At 31.3% G+C, this 21,412-nt stretch overlaps 2 long non-coding RNA genes across 7 annotated transcripts; both read left to right on the top strand.

Annotated features, from left to right (window-relative positions):
* Positions 1-1,856: 1,856 nt before the first annotated feature.
* Positions 1,857-6,221, top strand: LOC139858067 (uncharacterized). Of its 4 annotated transcripts, none has more exons than XR_011762800.1 (8): positions 1,857-2,084; positions 2,943-3,077; positions 3,323-3,408; positions 3,554-3,636; positions 3,839-3,981; positions 4,919-5,027; positions 5,117-5,241; positions 6,049-6,221. It is a non-coding gene; the product is annotated as an uncharacterized lncRNA (long non-coding RNA). The 4 variants fall into 4 exon arrangements; XR_011762802.1 differs by having other exon boundaries at positions 6,022-6,221; XR_011762801.1 differs by having other exon boundaries at positions 4,836-5,027.
* An 808-nt stretch (positions 6,222-7,029) lies between these two features.
* Positions 7,030-11,427, top strand: LOC139857749 (uncharacterized). Of its 3 annotated transcripts, none has more exons than XR_011762672.1 (8): positions 7,030-7,361; positions 8,292-8,477; positions 9,883-9,976; positions 10,109-10,190; positions 10,564-10,595; positions 10,812-10,889; positions 10,975-11,052; positions 11,128-11,427. It is a non-coding gene; the product is annotated as an uncharacterized lncRNA (long non-coding RNA). The 3 variants fall into 3 exon arrangements; XR_011762671.1 differs by having other exon boundaries at positions 8,170-8,477; XR_011762673.1 differs by having other exon boundaries at positions 8,170-8,477; positions 10,093-10,190.
* The last annotated feature ends 9,985 nt before the right edge of the window (positions 11,428-21,412 follow it).

The following is a 21,412-nucleotide window of genomic DNA, read 5'->3' as shown; positions in this document are numbered from 1 at the left end:
TACAAAAGGGACTTGCAATACCACTTACGCTAATGCCAATGCTCCTCCAGCTCTTCACACGGGTTCCTTACCTTCTCGATGAACCTTAACACCTAAAACATAAAACATCATGGGGGTAAGCTTTTACACTTAGTGAGTTATAGGAAAGTAACAAAACACAAAACATAAATCATTTGGGCATATTCAAAACACTTATCCTTCAACCCTTAGATTGCTTGCATACTTTCGGATCCGATCATTCATACCATAGGCATGACTTACTAGGCCGAACCTAGTAATCATGTCTAAGCTAAACATAGACATACTAAATATGCCTAAGCTATCATCATCTCATACATAGACACCCGAAGTGTCTAAGCTAACATGAACCATAGGCAAGATTACTAGCAATGTAATAACCTTGCCTAAGCTAAGCATCATCCATAGACACAACTATTGAGCTAACCCAATAGTTCTATCTAAGCTACGTAACTAGTGCACTTAGTCGTTACTCTCTTGCACGGATGCAATCCGAGAACACTAAGCCACTCTTGACCCGCCCATATTACCCCCTATAAACTCACCTTGCTTAATTGAATTTCCTTGGTCACTTGTAACTTCTTTTCCTTGATTAGCACCTATACATGAGCTAATCTCATTAATCACATAACTAAATCAAAATCACAACTTTCTTGAATCATTACGTCATTCATACTTACACTTACACTTTACCCCCTAATCACAACATACATTCATTCATACTTTCTAACTTTGAACTCATCTTTTCTAAAACAAGCATGTTACCAATCAAACATCACATTTTAATCATGTATATTACTAACTCATCACTTTTAGCTTTATCATGCAACTTTTCCTTTAATCCTTTCATTAAACATCAAATGTGCATAATAATTCAATTTCATTACTAACACCATTAACTTATCAAATTATCAATTTCTATAACTTATGACTATAACAAAAGTTCATACATGAGCATCCTTCATCAAAATTTCTAGCTAGAACACAAAATCATCTCATTGAGGCATTTTAACAAACACTTGGTGTGCATGACTAGAAATCTAACTAGAACATCATCATTCTCACCATAATCATGCCATAAATCTATAATGCAAGTTCATACATGTAATTACTTCCAAAATCAACAACAAATCCATACTAACTCATCCAAATGTGCACAATTTAACAAATAGCAACTTTCTTAAGCATAATCTCATCATTCGCATACAATGCAAGCAATAATTAGACACAAAATCCATACCTTGTCTTTTAGAGTTTTAAGAACCCTAATTGTGCACAATGAAGATGAAATTGGAAGATTAGAGCTTGCTAAAGTGATTAGGGTGTGTTAGATTTCACAAATTCAAGCTTGCATGAGTTAAATTTCAACAAATGATGGATCCTCCTTCTTCCCTTGCAAATGTCGACATACACAACCCAGGAGCACTCTCTGTATATTATTTTTTTGTGAATAATAATCAATTTCCAGCATTTCTAATTTCTTTTATTAAAACAACTATGGCATAATTGCAATTTCTACCCTCCCCATGTAAACTATAGTTAAGGAGGTCCTAAATCATAACCTTGCATCTTTAGTCCCTTGAAACTTAACTAACAACATTAACTTTCGTCCATTTAACATAAAATATCCTTTACCATTAATTTCTTAGCAATAAAATTTTACATAAAATAATACCTTAAATATTTGGGGTGTTACAATTGCCCTTGCTTAATAACCATTGGATCAACCTATAACCTTATAACTAATTGCATTCACATAAGACTTCCCATAATACCCTTCATGCAATAAAAATTACGGGAGTATCTGAACTGAATAGGGGTCATGCCATTTACGCACTTCACCCCATTCTCATCAACCCTAATTTCCAGTCGAGTTCTCTCTTCAATAACATACAACCCTAATTTCTTCAAGCTTAGAACCCTAAAAAAATCATTCAGTCGACACACACAAACTAAGAATTAGGGTAAGACTCTCTCTATCAAGGTTTCGTCTACGTTGAATCTTCAACTGCTAATCAATTCACGTCAATGAATCAACGATTGCGGGTTGATTTCCAATGAACAAGGTATTGTTAATTCATCAATGACTAAATCAGAATCAAAGTTTTGTTTATCTCAGATTTTACAATTCAATTTTTCATCTAGGGTTCAATTGAATTGTCTATATCTAACTTTTAAAATCTGATATTTTACGATCGTCTTTTTTTGTGTAATTATTCAATTGAACGGTTCAATACATGTCTTGATTGAACCTTATTTTGATTGAACCTCAATTGAATGATATTTACATATAATTATACTGGATTATATATGTATCGATTGGGTATGAATATACTGGATTATATATGTATTCATTGGGTATGAGAAATATTGCTTGAACTAGACGAATTTAGAAGTGGTCGAATTTAGTGCAACTATTTTTAGTAACTCAAAATTACAGGATTTCAGAATATTCAAACCTGAATTTGGATAATCAATTGCTAAAAGGTGCTTATAAATTTAATGTTCTCATTTTTTTAATCATTGTCATTTTTCAGGTGTTTGGATTAGTTGGTTTCTTTAAATCAGTGATACATGTGGATGTACAACTCCAAACTGAGATGTTGTATCATCAGTGTTTCGTTTTCAATTGTAGAAAGGGTCTACAAATGGAATCGATATCATCAACAGTTGCACTAATCACTCTGTCTTGAGTACTAATTTTTGTTTAATTCGAAGAACTGGGAGTTTGTTTTGATATTGTTAAGCTCTTAATCTTTAAAATTTTCTTTTGTTTTTTGATTAATATGATTATGTTGTTTTATTGATTTAAATTACAATTTGAATAATTGGTTTTATTTATAAATTTAAGTTTTGCATGTTTAATGTGTAACATTAATGGGTTATTTTCTCTTGATTCTTTTGTGGCATGTGATTGAATGTAGATAGTGTAGTGGCTGGAAAGAAAAAGAGTATATGGTCAGTTTGTTTGGATTTTGATTTCTGGGTTTTCATTGAGGTTATTTGGCATTGATCGAGTTGGAATCGAAGAGGAACCAGCAATGTTCACATGATTTGAGGTGGGCTTTATATATTTGTATGTTTTAGGCTATAACATATACTCAATCATTGCGCCTCTGATTTTTTTAGCTAAAATCTAATTTACTTATGGTCGCATTTATTCATAGAGTGTTAAACCACAGGTTTACTTTGTATTTAAAATCATGAATATCACATTCTTATTGTTATTTGTGTCATTATGCTAATTGGATTTTGTAGTTTTTGTAGGGAATATTGATAAATTGGCAGTTTGTTGGGTGTACAGGTTACCATGGCTGTTGGAGGCTACGGTGGCATTTAAGTCGACAATCGGAGATCACACTGTTCTTGCCAGTGATTGGTACAAAAGAGGTACCATGTTAACTCTGAAAAACTTAATCTTTGGTAGTCAAAACTACTATATTTGGAAATATAAACTGATTGTTAAGTACTATGAATGTGATATGTGATATTGCTTTGAAACTGATACTGTATACTCTATGTTTTTGATTTGTAGGATCTTTTGGTTGGTGAAAGCATGTTCATTATGGTAGAGCCTAAATGTCCGTACTCTTGATGAAAAACTATTGGTCCTCCGATGTAAGTAATCTTTGGGTCTCCTCCTTTTCATATGAATGTTTGAATTTACAACAAGTTTATAATACTTTTTTTTTTGGGTTCTTTGATGCAAGTCCTAATGGAATTCAATTTCAACACGATGGCTAATGATTGAAACAGATTTTTTTTTTTTTTTGGCAATCTAAATTTTTTATGTTTCTGTACCTAAAAAATATTGTTGCAGACCTAAAATAGAATCAAGCAAGTTGATATTGGTGGAAAAAGTATTGGTACATGTGGATTCAGTGTGATTGATCAAGACGAAGAATTTCTATGATATTTACATTCATGCCATTGACATACAATTATACAAAGAATGAAAGAAAGGTATAATATTTTTTTGTATATGGTAATTTTCCAATTAGGGACCAACCTATTGAAATACATGCCTATAGAATGACTTCACAATAACATGCTTAGTATTACAAGTTTTACTCGCTGTTCTTTTGTCTCGACTGAAAAAGACCCTGGATGATCTATCATATGGTATCAGTTTAGGGTCATAGGGATCCTACTGAACGCGTTCCTGCACCGACAAATTCCTTAAAATATGACTGAAATTTCATTCTAAGTTCATATATAAGTGTATATAAAATTTCCCATTTACTTATGTACTACGTCTTTGTTATCTACATTATAATTCATATTCTTTTGTTAATTATATGTAATTACTTATTTCTCCGTAACATTTAAGTGCTTTTTAAAGAGATTGTTTCTGTATGTACCCATACCACATATGACCAATTAGGTAGGTAATATGATGATAATACTACTGTTAAGAAGTTATTTAGTTATTATTACTATATATAGGTAACATGATTATTGGTAAGATGAAGACCTTCATCCTAAATGAATTATCTGATTATATTTTCTAAAAAGATATAGTTCATTTTAAATCGTTTCTCAATATATCTTTTACTAAACAACCTAACAAATACTCCGTACTATATATATAATATCATATTACTAGAACAATTCGATATTTGATTTGTACGTTACAAAAACTCCGCAAATTTTTATGTGTATAATTTATACACCACTGTGGTATTATGTGTGTAGTTTATGTCATAGATCTTTATTAACTCCACATTGATGCATGGCCGCTTTCTTTTGACAGGGAGAAAGTGGTCATGTAATGAACATATAAATTGCAGGCATAAAAATTTGTGTACTGAATACAGATATATGTGAACTTATATACTGAGATAAGGATCATACAAGTGGAAGAAATCTAATAATATCTTCCACTTTTTTGGTTTTCAAGCTCGAGTTTCAGGTACAAGGTTTAACATTCCCAATTTGATTGTGATGATGCTTACTTTAGTTTTGTTTTTGTCCTGAATCGCAGTCGTGTTATATACTTCAGGTACAAGGTACAATTTACTTAACCATGAAGCAATTTATATTATATTATATAATAATTAATAATGAATGCTTATATGGACACTGTAAATGGGTGCAGTTTGACTATACTACGTCAAAGTGTAACAGTGTAACAGAATGAATAACAAATCTTAAGATTTGGGAGATTGAAGAGGATGTGTTCTTTGGCTTATGATAGGGTTCTGGATGTTCGTGATGTGTATGGTACGTGTTAGATGTTCTTTAGATTATTAAATATCGCATAAATTGGTGCAGTTTGACTACGTTATATGTCTGTTACGAACATCTCCGTCTATGGTATGTGTTGACTACATTTTTTTAGCAATTACTTTTCTTTTCAAAATTATTCTTCTATTTTTGTTTTTTTGTTGTTCATCATCTATACTACATATACTACATATATGTTTTTATGTTTAAATTCAGGGATTGATCAACATGGTATGTAACCATAAAGATAAATTTGTCATGATTATGATGAAAGCCTTGAACATAGAACCTAACCTGCTCTATACAGTTTAGGCAAACGGGTCAAACGAGTATCATTTTGACAATTTGGGTTGGTGGGTTGGTTTTTATATAGATAATGAGTTATTAATTTGTTTCGGGTTATCGGACATGTTGGCGGGTGGAGAATCCCACTTTTGATCCTTGACTTTTTGTCTCATTCACGGTATTGACTTGAGGCCATTACAAAGCTGATTGTTATAACCTTACTATACGATGTTCAATATACATACTCCTATTACTATTGAAATTCGGATTTCTAGAATGATAATTTAAACTAATATCAGGACAGAGTAAGTGATCAATATGCATTAGATCTTAAAAATGAATCAGCATTGATTTTAATCTGTATCTATTTGAATCAATAGAATCCACTAAGAAGGCTATCTAAACTTTTATTAATTAAATTATTGCTATGGATGTGGATTGCTATATAATATTGATGTCTCTTTTCAATTGTGTTTACTTATGTACCTGTAGATTCATGGTGTAAAGTTGTCTACGCAGATTTATAGCTATTACTATGGTCAACAAACATCCTTGAGGTGCTCTGAAGAATATAGATATGGATTATCTTACTTCAAGTTATTGATATGCCATTATTTTTCGATTATGAAACTTTTAAATTGAATATACTAAATTAGTTATTAGACTTTTTAATGTCTATAAATTTATGTGTTGCCTACAGTTAGTAGTTAGTACTTTGATGTTGAGACAGCTTTAAATAAATGTTTGAATGTCAAAATAAGCAATGATCAAAATTACTACTACGTACTTTATATGTGAATGAATCTTCATAGTGTTTATTCTGGTAAGAATGTTTTGTCAAAATTGTTGAGCCTAAAAGAATTTCTGCCAGATGCAGTTGTAATGTATCTCACATTTGCAATTTTATATGTTTATATTCTGTACAAGAAAAAAGGTCATTAGTGACCAATTTTTAGTGACGACTTTTTATTTGGTCACTAATAATGTCATATAGTTACCATTAAAAAGTTGTCACTAAATCTTGATCACTATACGGTATTAGTGACCAAAAAATAGTTGTTACAAAGATATGTGCACAATAGAGACGAAAATGTGGTCACTAATTTATCGAAGTACATACCAAAAAATAGTGCTCTCAATTTGGAATTTTACACATAACTATAAAAACTCTCTAATTTTTAAGTTATACAATAACATAATATATATTTAGTATTGAAAATATACATATACATCCTCTTTATTTTCAAAGTATAAATTTTGATCTCATTTTGAAGTGTGTAAACAAATTAGTTTGTATAAAGTTCTCAGAGATATTAAAATACGAAATACGGAATAGCATTTTTTAACTTAAATGTGATTGTGAAAAGTCAGTACATATTTTATGATATTAATCCCGAAGGAAATTCACGCTTTTTAAGTGTTGAGTATTACTCCGTAGTAACACTCTTAAATACGGAGTAATAAACTATACTACGTATAGATGTGTATACGAGTAAAAACATAAGCACGTACAGCTTCACCTTTTGTGAACAAAATTAAAATTCCCCAATTGTAAACCCTAGAGGTCCTATTCCAAAAAGTTTGTTGAGCTCCGGTGAATCAACAACATCACCGCCACACACTTCCACCTCCACACACTTCATGATTCCAATATATATTAGGTTACTTGAATCAACAGTTCCAGATTTCAGTAAATTAACACTGCACCGCCTTACACACGGATTCCGTTACAACGCATGAAGACAGTGCCAGCTTTCAATTAGACGGCCTCGCACTTAAAGGAATGAAAATTGGCACGTTCGTGGCTATTTCATTATTCCAGATCACTATCGGTTAGTCTGTTTACTCCATTATATACATATAGATACATATATGTGTATATACATATCGTAATGGTACATTACTTGATTAATTCAATTCGTCATCCTGTTTTTCTGTATGTTGTGATTAATAGGTAGTTCAAAGATATTGGTTAAATTGGTGACTAAGTAGACCAGATCGAGTTGAAATTCTTATTGTGCTATTAATTTATGATCTGCATATTTAATTAAAGTAAAGTAAACTAAGTTGTATTGTCTAATTTGAGGGAAAGGTTGATGATGAAGTTATGGTTTACTTTCTCTAAGAAGGTTTGGCATAGATGTAATTGACTAATTGTATCAATGTTAATCGTAGACGATGAATTAGTTTGTTGTGTATGTTGTTTGAGCTGTTCCTGTGATACCTTCGAAAATGTTCCTCGAAATATTACGGTGTTTGGAGTTGAATTGCATTATATGAAGTGTTTGGGGCTTGAAACTTGCGCTCAAAATAAGCATCCCCAACTAGCTTAAAAAAGTAATGTGTCTGCTAAAATATAATCTAAAACACATTTCTCCAAGGGCAAGACTAATTCTAAGTAAGGTACTATCCTTAAATCACCAATGGTTTGCATAAAAGTAGTATTGCCGTTAGCAGTTGTGTTACTTAAACTGGTTTGTTAGTTATAGATAGTTCTTAAGTCAATCTATGGAATGTACTATTCTTATTACATTGCCTTTAGTAAAATCTCTTGTATGTACCTTATTAATATTATACGTTGAGCTTACAATCATTAGGATTCCTAATGTTTGACATGAAAAGTTCTTGAAACTTTTGTAGTGGCAATATGTTTGCAAGAAAGGGATACAAGTTTGCTACTTTTTGGTAATACTTCTTTTCTAATTATAAAAGTTTATGCTGATGTTGTTTTGGATGTGGTTTGTTTTGATTTTGCTTGTAAGGTTTTGGCATTTATCCTCAAGACACCTCACTAATGGCAAAGAGTTGTGCCAAAGCTTACACCAGTCAAGTTCGGTAAAACATAGGGTTTGAAAATATACTAGCCACAGTTTTTCTTAAACACTATTTCAGATTCAAACCATATGATCAGCTGCAAGATAGATATCCAACAGGCTAAGTCCTGACAGGTAATGTAAAACATTCATACTATTCACCTACACAGTTTTATGATTTGTACCATTCATATTGCCATTATAAAGTAAGATTTATAATAACATTCGATACCCTCATCATAGCATACCATGAAAAAAAATATAGAAATGACTATACGAACTTCAGTTTGTTATTTTTTTTTTTTTTTTTTGAAAGGCAATAATAATTATATTAAATTGATAAAAACTAGCAAGATGCTAGGATTGCAAAGCGAATTACATATAACACGACCTCCACCAAACCTTCTACAATGCAATGACTCACGAAACGACTAGCACACAACAAGCTAAATAAAAAACATACAACATCAACGATTCTAAAACTAACTCGAACACGAATTCTAACAAAAAGTTACTACAAATGAACGGGCCAACAATCTAAGGAAACCCCTTGTTAACCAAAACATATCACAATACCACTTAAGGGCAAGCACCCAATTTAAATCATGAAAGCAGAGCACACTTACAACGACCCGAAAAACCCACGATAATCTAAATCAAAGATCCGATCACACATTCAAACCGAGTGGTGATAATGTATTATGTAAATACGATTAACAAAGAAAAAACCATTCAATAGATTGAACACCACGTGACGAACCAAGGGAACCCAACAATAATCACGACAGAGGATCAAGATACGGGGATACCTGCAAATGAAACCACCCATCCAAGACCTCCAATATTGGGGTCCACCGACTAGAAATCACGAGACCAACACCGGTACCTAATAGATCGATCGAAGTATTCAAACTTCGTACGCATAACTAACAATCACGAATCGACAATCACGAAAGGACAACCACGAACCCACAAATCAACACCCACGCACCCACGAATCAAAACCCACAACCACGAAACCCACAACCTCGAAATCCACAACCACGAACCTAAACAACGACAATACCTGAAGTCAATAGCAGAAGGAAGGCGATGGAGCAAGAGAAAACCGAACCCGCCGGCGGCGGAGAAAGGAAGCGAAACTGCCGGCAGCCGCGAACCTCCGATAAATCGTAAAGACCCACATAATACTAATTGCATGACACCTGTAGATCTACGCCGAAAAAGCGACGAGGAAAGATCCGGCAGATCCACCTCAACACCTCAACAACTCAACCTTAATACACTCGAATTGAAACACCTAAAACGAATGAAGATAGCGAAATAAAACGAAGGGAGAACAGTGAATAGAAAAAACGAAGGATGAGGGAGGTCCTCCGGACCGCCGGCGAAAACCGACGGCCGGAGGAGAGAAACGGATGGCGGCGACTAGATTTAGTTTAGGGTTTTATTTCTTTGTTGAGAGAGAGAGAGAGGATTACCATTCACTTAATTTCAATATACGAAGCCTTACTAACTTCAGTTTGTTGATCGGATGTAGTGACAATGTGATTGAGTTGGCACAATGGAATGACCCTGCTAAAAAATTCGATACGAAAGTGTACAGGTCTACGTAAAAACCGATTATAATAGCTGTAAGTTCATTTTATGTCAAAAAATTTGGAGGCACACAACACTACTCATTACTCATATTCTTTATATCTACCATTACAACAAGTTTTACAAGAAACAGATTTCACATTTTTTTAAGTTCATTGGCCTTGCAGATCAACCACAACTTTCAGGAACCGCAACCACCTACTCATATTTGAACCCACCTATCGAAGAATTCTACAACTCCATCGACGAGTAAGCAACTCGAAATCTTATTGTCTTTAGTTGATAAAGTATTAGGTACCAAATAAATATAAGACAATGCCAATGTATTGCATTACCATGTCACTCATTTGTTGCCATAAATATGTATGTGACATCATACATCAATCACATAGTTCAACCACATATGTACTTCAATTACTATAATAGTTTACATGGTAAATATTGGATTCTTTTATCACGAGTCCTCCTTATGGTTGCAGGGAAAAGGAGACTTTAAACTGCATTATTAGAGAATTTAAAACTCATGATGAATCCCTTGTTGTTTTAGTGTTTTACCAGTTTTTCAATATCTCATCTTCTGAGATTTTTGTTTTTTAATTTAGTTTTTTGGTCTTGTATCCAGGGTACTCAAGATCAACTTATGTTGAAATGAAGGTAAGCTTTCACACCTCTCATTAACTAGAGATATAAGGGTAGCATTTTAGGTTCGGTTTCATCTTGTATTATCAATTAAGTGCACAACTCAAACGTAATATGACTCGTTTTAGCAGTTCTTTTTATTTGATTATTTTCTGAATTATTTGTTAAATTTGTAAATGTTTAATCTCTAAAATACATCTAGGCTGCTGTAAACTCTTCATTGGTTCTCAGAAGTAATGCAAAGACTCCCCCGAAAAAGGCAACTGTTGGTCAGAAAAAGCCGTTGGAAGCACCCGTTTCTTCATTAAGGTAGTTTGGCTTTTATTGTCTTAAAGTTTTCTTCAACTATTATCTAACTTGGTCTTTCTTTCATGAAATTTTATGCACATATCAGTCTGAAGCAAAGCATATTCAGATCAAAAGTATTGAGAAACTTAATGATGTAACTGCTGTCAGAGGAGTGAATCTAAAGGTATACATTGTTTTAATTACAATGATGCTACATGTCTTGTTAAACTATGAACTGATCCAAATACTGTTTTTGTAGGAGGAGGAAGAACAACTATTTTCTTGGTCAAAAGAAGAAATCCGAGTTTCAGAAGCTTTACAAAAGGTTGTTCGAGAAAAAGAACGGCTAATGTTGCAGAAAAGATCACTTCCGAAGAAACTGACTGAAATAAGTAGAACATTTTATGTCTAGATTATGTAATTCAATGACTTTAGTTGTTTCCAGCACAATTTGTAAGTAAACGAATTTGACATTTGACTTTAGTTGTTTGTACGTTGTTACATTCCGAAAACACTTTGATTTTGTTTAATATATAGTTGAGGTTTAATTGAATGCAATAACAATCATAGCATAATAAAAGATGTTTTATTAACATTTGTGATCATTTTTGGTCTCTAATAGAAAAATAGTGACCACTTTTGAGTCTCTAATATGTGACCACATTTAGGTCTCTAAATTGTGACCATGTTTATGGTCATTAACAACAATAATGTGACCATTTTTTTCGTCACTAATGATAAGTGAGAGTGACTACTTTTTTTGGTCACTAATATTAGTGACCTCACTATAGTGACCTACTTCATATTTTGGTCTCTAACTAAATTTTGTGACGGACCTATAGTGACGAAGAGTGACCAATTTATTTTGGTCACTAATTTGATTTAGTGACCATTTTTGTGTGGTTAGTGACCAAAAAGCCCTCGTTACTAAAGCTCTTTTTTCTTGTAGTGATTTATGGGCGGTCGATCTATTAATGCAATAATATTACGCAAACGTAATGGACTACTTTTAAAACTCGGAGTTCAACTATAGAAGAACCTAATGGATATCATACATGTTGCATAGGAGTAGTTGATACAGGGTAATTCACAAAAATAACACTTCGAGAAACTCAAAACTTATTATATATGGCCATTAATAATAAGCGGTGCAATGCACGGGTTCATAACACTCAAGAAAACACTAATCGTGTCTTTCAGATATGAATTTGTTGTGGTAATCACTATTAGTTTTTTTTTTTTATCTTTGTTAGTTAGATCATGTGATGTGTTGTACTGCTTCAAGTTTTGTTTACTTGAATGTGGGCTTGCATCTTCTTATTGCAGAGTTTGTCCCGAGAGAGGTCTTCGATGTTTTGTGTTCAAATTCACAATTCAAAATCAGAGTTCGTTTTTTTACATAGATTTATTTATGCCAACTTTATGCAGTTTTGTTCTTTTTACATTGTCGTTTCATTATGTCATGTTTTTTTTTTTTTTTATTCGTTGCACCTAGCATATTAGTATTTTAAAGTGACCATTCTAATTGCGTTACCTAACTATGCAATTTGGAAATAATAAGTTTTGTTTCCATATAACTTGCAATTTAAACCCCTTAAGATAATTGTTTAGTGTATAAGTTTAAATTTCTTTTCCTTTTGTGGTACATTGTCCTTTTCAAGTGATTTGAGAAAGTAGAGAAAAAATACAGTGATTTATGAATGTTAAATATTGTATTTTGTGTTAATACTACTGTGTGCAACTTGCTTTGAAACTTAAGAAGGTAACATAATTAATTCCAAATGTAAGAAGCTTGCCTTTTAGCTTTGTAGACTTTATTGCTTTTATAGTTAGACTTTGAGTTACAAATGAAACTAATGTGCATGAGAGATAGCATTTAGTAATTTATGAGGGGCTTGACCATTTAATTTAACTACGTCATGTAGTTGTTTATCATATTTATTGTAAAGTACTTTCGAAGTCTATTTACTTCTTTTATTTTACCGCGTACGTAGTTAAAGATTCTTTCAGACTTCTATATTAGGCATTTATTTGCTCTATTTTATAGATTAAGTAATTACGAAGGCAATGTAAGAAGAATGGAAGAAAATGGGCTTAAAACGAAAAATCTAGAACAAAAACGATGAAAAACAAGTTACGACCCGGAAACAAAGTTACGAGCTAGGAAACAAGCAAAAACAACCAAGGAGACCAGGATACACGGGCTGCCACACGTGGCACGTAATGTATTTTCTCAATTGTAATCTAACTTCCAATTCTTAACAAATAATTTTTATTGAAAATGTTTTATTCAAATTGAGACATGAAAAAGATCCACAAATTTTACAGATCTTAAACTATTTTAAAAAGTTCAAGATATATGGCAATTGTGGTAACAATCCAAGCAAATTGTTAAAGATTCATCATGTAATAAAACCATATGTTATAATAATATTCATATTCATAACATATGCTAAAGAGGCAATTGTTTTTACCATTCTAACATTCTAAATTATAAGAACAAACAGCTTTCGCTTTATATATAATTCGTTAACATGTTAAAATATTAAATTATAAAGTAATCTTTGGGAAACTCGATCGAGAAAACTAATTGCAAAATAAAACTTTTTTTCAGTATATGGTTTCCACTTATGAGTTATTTTGTGAAGCTTATAACTTTTTTGCTTTGTTATTAGTAATTCAACTTTACTATTGAAACTGTTTTGGTTTGTTAACATCCTAACAAATGCTATATAAAATATAATTATTTTATCAAATCAATTTTTAATTCGTTCATAAATAAACCCGCGAATTCGTGGGTCTTAAGCTAGTTAATGTATAAAAATATTAATGATATTTATATGAATTTTTAATTTTATGCATTTTAAATTTAAGTTTGGTGTGAATTTAAAAACAAAAATGTACTTTATTTCATTAAGTTAAAAATATGATTTTTAAAATTCGTCGTAAGTTGAAGATTAGGTCGTTGAACCGAAATTGCTTTACCCAAGGGCGGGGCGAGAAATTTTGTTATCATTATTTTTAATCTTATTGATTTAAAGTATGCCAAAAACATTAAAAAAAAAACTCAAAAATCTTTGCTTTTAAAACAATCGCTTTAAAATGACAAATTTTAAATTTTGTCGAGGGGCGAACTAGGTCAACGTACCGAAACGCCCTCATTCTAAAAAGAAACAAATTTTTAAAATTAAGTTAATCAAGTGTTTTACAAGATAAAGGTTTTTATTAAAAAAAAAAAAAAAATAGACCCCATGCGATCGCATGGGGTTTGCACAAAATAACCATGCGATAGCATGGAAGTAAAAATCTGGACATAAACAAAAAACAGCGAGCTGCTCTCTGTCTTCCCACTTCAACACACACATACACGAAAACTCTCCCAAACACCCTCAAAAATTCGCAATTCTTCACCAAAATTCACCAATTTTCTTGCTATAATCCGCTCTAATCATGCGTTTGTTCAGAAGTTTTTCAAAGAAGGTAACGATTCTACCCCTAAACTCCTTAAATTCGAATTTTAGTGTTCTTGAGCAAATTTTTACCTAATTTAATTTTGATGATTTCTAGTATAATTAGAGTTAAATTGTTAATATATTATGCCTGTATAGCCTAGATTGATGCTATTTGTCATGATTTGAAGCCTTAAACTTCAAAAATTTTAGAAATCTAGAGTTTGTGTTCTTGAGCAATTTGGGGCTTTTTGATATAAACAGGTTATGACCGATTTTTGTTATGAATTAGTGCTAAATTAAGTAGTGTAACATGTTTAGGTTGTTAAATGATCCAAACATTGATCCTAAACATGATTTTTAAGCATCAAAGTGGACTTTTTAAGTCTAAAATTCATGAACTTGATTATTTTGATATAAATGCCATTTGAAACTTGTTTAATTGCTAGTAATGGTTATTTTAACATGTTATTTGAGTTGAATGCTTATGAACTTTGTATACATTTTCATATATGCTTATTTGAAAAATTGTAGAATTGATAAAAATATGAAAATAAGTATAAGTTTAATATGGATTAAACATGTTATTGTAATTATTTTAATTTGTTATTTTGCTAACACTATGTAATAACCCGACTTTTTCCGTTAACTTTTCGTTAAAAAAACATAACAACCGTTACTTAAAATCTACAATTTTATATGTATTTTTTTTAATAATATACTACTATTAATATTGGTTACTTTTTTATTGAAAACACTACGGTTAGTGAAAACGAAAAAAAAAATATTTTAAGACAACAAAATGTATGATTATTAATTTTCGGATCAAAACGTGTAAGTTGGCAGGGACACGCTAACCCTGTGTGCCGTAGCACTCACCAATCCCACCTCGAAAGAGACCTGTGCCGGCAAAGTACCTCCTCCCAGGTACCACAGTGACGGCAAGGCGATTTTTACCCCAGCTAGCTAGACCCCCGAAACACTTCACAAATTTCCCCCCGGAGGGAGAAATAATTCCATGCGGGGCGCCCAGACTGAGAATCGAACTTGCGCCTTTCTTCGGATCAAAGCTTCCCCCACTGTGGGCCCAGGGATCAAAGGCATCGGGTACCACTGAGCTATAAGCTCGTTAATAATTAGGTTATATAACAATTGAGTTTTGAAAATCATTTTAATTAAATAAGATGATGATACTTATATTTTAATTCAACAAGTATTTATACGCGTATTATACGAACGTTTCTAGATATATAGTTTTATACACTAATAATTCAAACTAATAAATGAATTAATAATTCAAATTAATAATTCAGTTTAATAATTCAAACTAATAATTCAGTTTATTATTATAATATTTTATATTATATAATGGATATAAAAATTCGTAACCCACTTGCCAACTACTCCCATAATTTACGTAATACATGACTTATAAACATTATAATTACTCTATCATATAATTTAAATATTATAGTGATATTTAAACATAATCTTAATAATTGACTGGAATTAAATATAAAAGGTTTCGAACAATATACATAGATGTATTTTTTTTTAAATATAAAATTTATCAATCACAGAAACATGTTAAGGCAAAATACATTGGGTTTTAGATAACGGATAAAAATCTAATAAATATCTAATATATATATTTTAGGGATACCCGTAAATGCCATTGTTAATTACCCTTGACTATATATTATATCTATATTTCCTTACTATTAAACCCGTGACTACAAAAATTTATAACCCGTGTTTATTTAATATTACACCCATGATATATCTATACCCGTGACTATACAGTTAATACCCGTGATATCTATTATTGAGATTGATATTTACCCGTGACTCTATCTTATCTATATTATCTATATCAGATTCATTTCATCAAACAACCACGTACACAATTTTTCTCTTAAGAACACCCATCTACTATTCATCATCTTCATCGATCTTCCTTCCTAAAAACACCTTCAAGAAATCACTTGATCATAAAATCTTTTACATATTCGGACTCCTCTCGAAGAGCTCTACACATCTATACCAATAATTTCTTGATTATGGTAAGTTTTAAAAACTCTAATTTTTGAGTTTTCATGTTTTTGATACATATTAGGGTAGATATAGTGTCTAGTGCTCAAGTCCTTGAATATTTACAAATGAAATGGTGTTTAATTGATCATTTGAGTAGTTATAATGAAATCCCATTTTTGAACTGATATGAACTCATTCTTACATGTTAAATACAGTTAATAAAAGTTAATAATTGAATTGCTATCGAAGAGTAGTTAATTTTTCATATAGATATTGCGCGATTTCGATTTCTAGATCAAAAATTGTGATTAATTGATTTTGGTTTGAAAATTCTTATTTGATAATGCTAATCTGGAAAAGTTGAGTTTACAATCTGTTCTTGGCATGATAATATTTGAAAAGAGCTTGAAAAATTATTAATTTTTCGTTTAGATATCATATGTTTTCGATTTATAGAACTTAAGTTATGAACGATTGAAGTTATGTTTTTGTATGATTAAAGGTGAACATTTTTGGCATGCTAAATGACATATAACTGATAATATAAGTTCATAGGGTTGTTGGACTTGAAAAACCACTGATATTAGACTCAAGAATCGGGTCGATTCGAATTTTCTTCAGACTTTGACGCTTGTTCAAAGTTTGGTACATGTTAATAAAAATGCTGTTTGATTTCTGAAAACTGCACGAACATAGTTTAACGTATTTTGTAACTGGGGCTTTTCTGGGACAAATCAGACTATACGAAAAATTGGGTAGATTCTCCACTTAAAAATTCCGCATCTCCAATTGGCGGTGACTGATTTGGAGTTGCGATGATTTTTCTAAAAATCACTGAAGTTGCTGCTGTAAACCTTGTTTTAAACTTGTGTTTTTGCAAATGTTTCGGGTTATAAAAATAATGACCAATACTTGAGACTTGAAACTTTTTGTATGAACTTAATACACTTATATTAACTATTTCATATAGTGTGGGGTTGTAACACCCCGTTTTTCCCCGTACATGATTTATAAGTGTATTGTGTATGTACGATAGGCTATGAAGGGTTCGGGACATGTTCGGGTGTTAAAGTCTTGTACGCGAGAGAAGGGCTCAGGTCGAGCTTTGTGTCGCGGCGCGACAAAGGAGGCCGCGGCGCGACAATGAACTGAAGTCGAGATCAGAAGTACGACAAAGAATGATCCCAGACCCAGTTATAGGTCGCGGCGCGACAAAGAGGGCCGCGGCGCGGCGTTTCGAAGAAATCCAGACCAGAAGTTCGTTTAAAAGTGATCCCAGTTCAAGGCAATCGTCGCGGCGCGACGAATTAGGCCGCGGCGCGGCAAATGGTGCGAACTGGCACCAGATTCTTGTAAATTTAAATGAAGTTCAAGGGCAAATTGGTCATTTCACGATTGAGCCAGATGGGGATCTAAAATCTGGTCCACCCATTTCATTTCTTATTTTCTTTTTCCTTTTCTTTCATTTTCTCTCAAGAAACTCAAATACCCCAAGTGTTTCAAGTGGGATTTTGGAAAGGAAGAAGCGGGTTTTGATCTTTGGCGTAGTTGACAAGTGTGTTCTCCTCGTTCTTAGCTACACGGTGATACTAGTGGTAAGCTCTAACTCCGAAATTCATTTTCGTGTTCATCATTCAAGTTTAGGGCTTTTGATTGTATGATTCATAGGTGAAACCCATTTAGTTGTTAATTGAAGGTTAACACCAAGATTCGGATTTATTGTTGTTAATGTCGGGTTTTGGGTTTGGTGTGCAAGTTTATGCTTGTTGTGAAGACCCGTCCTAATCCATCCGGACGAAGTCCATATCGATTATAAACGATTCACAACAGTTGATTACATCGCGAGATACTTGACCTCTATATGATACATTTTACAAACATTGCATTCGTTTTTGAAAAGACAAACTTTCATTACATCGAAAGTTGACAGGCATGCATACCATTTCATAATATATCCAACTATAATTGACTTGATAATAATCTTGATGAACTCGACGACTCGAATGCAACGTCTTTTGAAATATGCCATGAATGACTCCAAGTAATATCTATAAAATGAGCAAATACACAGCGGAAGATTTCTTTCGTACCTGAGAATAAACATGCTTTAAAGTGTCAACCAAAAGGTTGGTGAGTTCATTAGTTTAACTTAAACAATCGTTTCCATCATTTTAATAGACCACAAGATTTCAGATTTCCATTTCTCACAAACATACGTCCCATGCATAGAGACAAAAATATCATTCATATGGATTGAACACCTGGTAACCGACATTAACAATATTCATATATAAGAATATCCCCATCATTCCGGGATCCTCCTTCGGACATGATATAAATTTCGAAGTACTAAAACATCCGGTACTTTGGATGGGGCTTGTTGGGCCCGATAGATCTATCTTTAGGATTCGCGTCAATTAGGGTGTCTATTCCCTAATTCTTAGATTACCAGACTTAATAAAAAGGGGCATATTCGACTTCGATAATCCAACCATAGAATGTAGTTTCACGTACTTGTGTCAATTTCGTAAAACAGTTATAAAAGTTGCGCATGTATTCTCAGCCCAAAAATATAAAGGGTAAAAAGGCAAATGAAACTCACGATACTGTATTTTGTAGTAAAAATACATATGACGTCATTGAACAATGCAGGGTTGGCCTCGGATTCACGAACCTATATCATTTATATATGTTAAAACATATAACAGTAACCAAATAAGCTTACATATTAATATTAGTAATATACCTATTATATTATATGTTATATTAATTTTTATTATAATTTTATCAAAATAATTTATTATTATTAACATCTTAAATTATTATTAAAATAATTTATTACATAATTAATATTAATATGTTTAACTAATAATTATTATTATTATTATTATTGTAATCTATTAATAAGTGTTATAAAATACTTTATTCATATATTATATTTATAATATGTTTCATATGTATATAAATACTACATTTTATATAAAATGTTTATATGTAATTCATTTCGTATATATATTAAATCATATAGTCGACCATATTAAAGTTGGATGGTGAATTAGTCCTATGACTAGATGTAAATATATTAAATTGTTCCTCTTTCCTTATAATCTTGTATATACATTATAGACTAGATCCAAAAATTTAAACTAATATGTTGACATACATTCGTACTTACAATTCAAATTATTGTTTTCCACATTTTTATTATTTTAACTCATAGTTATTAAATATATAAGTATATTTGTTATTCAATAAGTATTATTATAATGAATGTGGCTATATTATAATGAATGTGGCTATTTTAGTATGATAGATTTTGAGGTGAAAGTCAAATTTATTATTGTTGTGATCTAATTCCAAGTAAACTAAAAAAAATATAACGATTAGGACCCAATTTGAATATTCGAAGTCTAAATCACAAAATACATCCGTAAATTTTATATGCTTAAGTCTTTATGTACATCAGGGACTAAAATTGTATATATCATAAGTTTTATATGCAAAGTTGAAAAAGTGGTTATACCTTAGGGACTGTAATTGTAAATATAAAATATCAACTAATCTTTATTCGTACGTATCTAATTTTTAATGAAAATGGATTGTCAATTATTTTTAGCCTTAAAATCATTAGTTAAGCATCGTTAAAAAAAAAAAACTTTATATTTTTATCACATAGAGTTAGGATTCAAGATTTGAAAACTATAAGTTTTTATATTACGATTTACAATTATTACATTATTTTATGACACATTTCAAGTTATGAAATTCATAAACTAAATCGGTGATTCGTGTAGTTATATATATATATATATATATATATATATATAACATATATGAACGGAGATTATAAACATGTACATATACGAGTTGGTTCAATAATAACATATATATGAACATTTTATATTTACTATAGTATACTAATAATTAATGTTTCAAGTTGGGATCACGTTATACCTTCTGAATCGAAACCGAACGAGCACCGTGAAACTGATCAGAAGTTGCTACCTATGTTGTACTTCGTAACCACCTGACGTATTTGTTTATCTATTTGCTTCCATTATTTTTTTTTTTTTTTTAGTTGAGATATATGGGAGTAAGGGCGGATCTTAGTGGAGGCGGGGAGGGGCGGTCGCCTTCTCTAGATTTTAAGCAAATAGTGTGTATTTATAATGATTTTAATGAAGGATTATAGTGTTAGATTAGTTATTTTGAAGAAGAAACATGGAACAAGAAGAACAAGGGAAGAGAAGCGACATGAAAGTTGAGAAGTAGGTTGTTTCAATATATATTATTTAAAAAAAAATGAGACACTTGCAATTAACCAGTCGCTTTCTTTAATTATATTTATTTATTTATTATTTATATTATATTCAACTTTACTTCAACACTTCAATTATTTATTAGTTATGCTTTTCCAAGATTTCAATTTGAATATTAAATCATATGTAGATATCATTTATTTTAAATTGGCAACTGTCATATATCAAATTTTAGTGTGATTCATAATTAATTATATTAGTTGTTAGTTGTGTTTTAGAGTATTATACATAAGGACAAAGAGGTTATTTATATCATATTACTAATACACACTTACATATATGGGTTCTTACTTTTTGACAAATAACAATAATTGTGGTCGTGAATCATATAGAAGGAAACCGAAACTGTGGTAAATTATATATATATATATATATATATATATATATATATATATATATATATATATATATATATATAATACAATATATGTTATAGACAAGTTGGGAAGCAAAGACATCCGGTTAAACATAAAATAAAATAATATAATAATAATAATTAATATTCAATAAAGATTAAAACGTGTTTATTCTTAGAAGCCTTTCATTTGGGTGTTTCTACCGACGCTTTTTCCACGGAGTGCTATTTCGTGCCCATTGTTAATCAGTGGCGGATAAAAGTCTTCAGAAAAATCCCATATTTTTAAATTAACTATATTTAATTATTTTAGTCATTATGGTATAAAATTCAGTCACTAACTATTAAATAAAAATTACATTAATTATTCACTCCCAACTCTAAGTA

Source organism: Rutidosis leptorrhynchoides, chromosome 7 (genome assembly GCF_046630445.1).
Source record: "Rutidosis leptorrhynchoides isolate AG116_Rl617_1_P2 chromosome 7, CSIRO_AGI_Rlap_v1, whole genome shotgun sequence".
Taxonomy (NCBI): Eukaryota; Viridiplantae; Streptophyta; class Magnoliopsida; order Asterales; family Asteraceae; genus Rutidosis; species Rutidosis leptorrhynchoides.
This window is presented reverse-complemented; position numbering and strand designations above follow the sequence as displayed.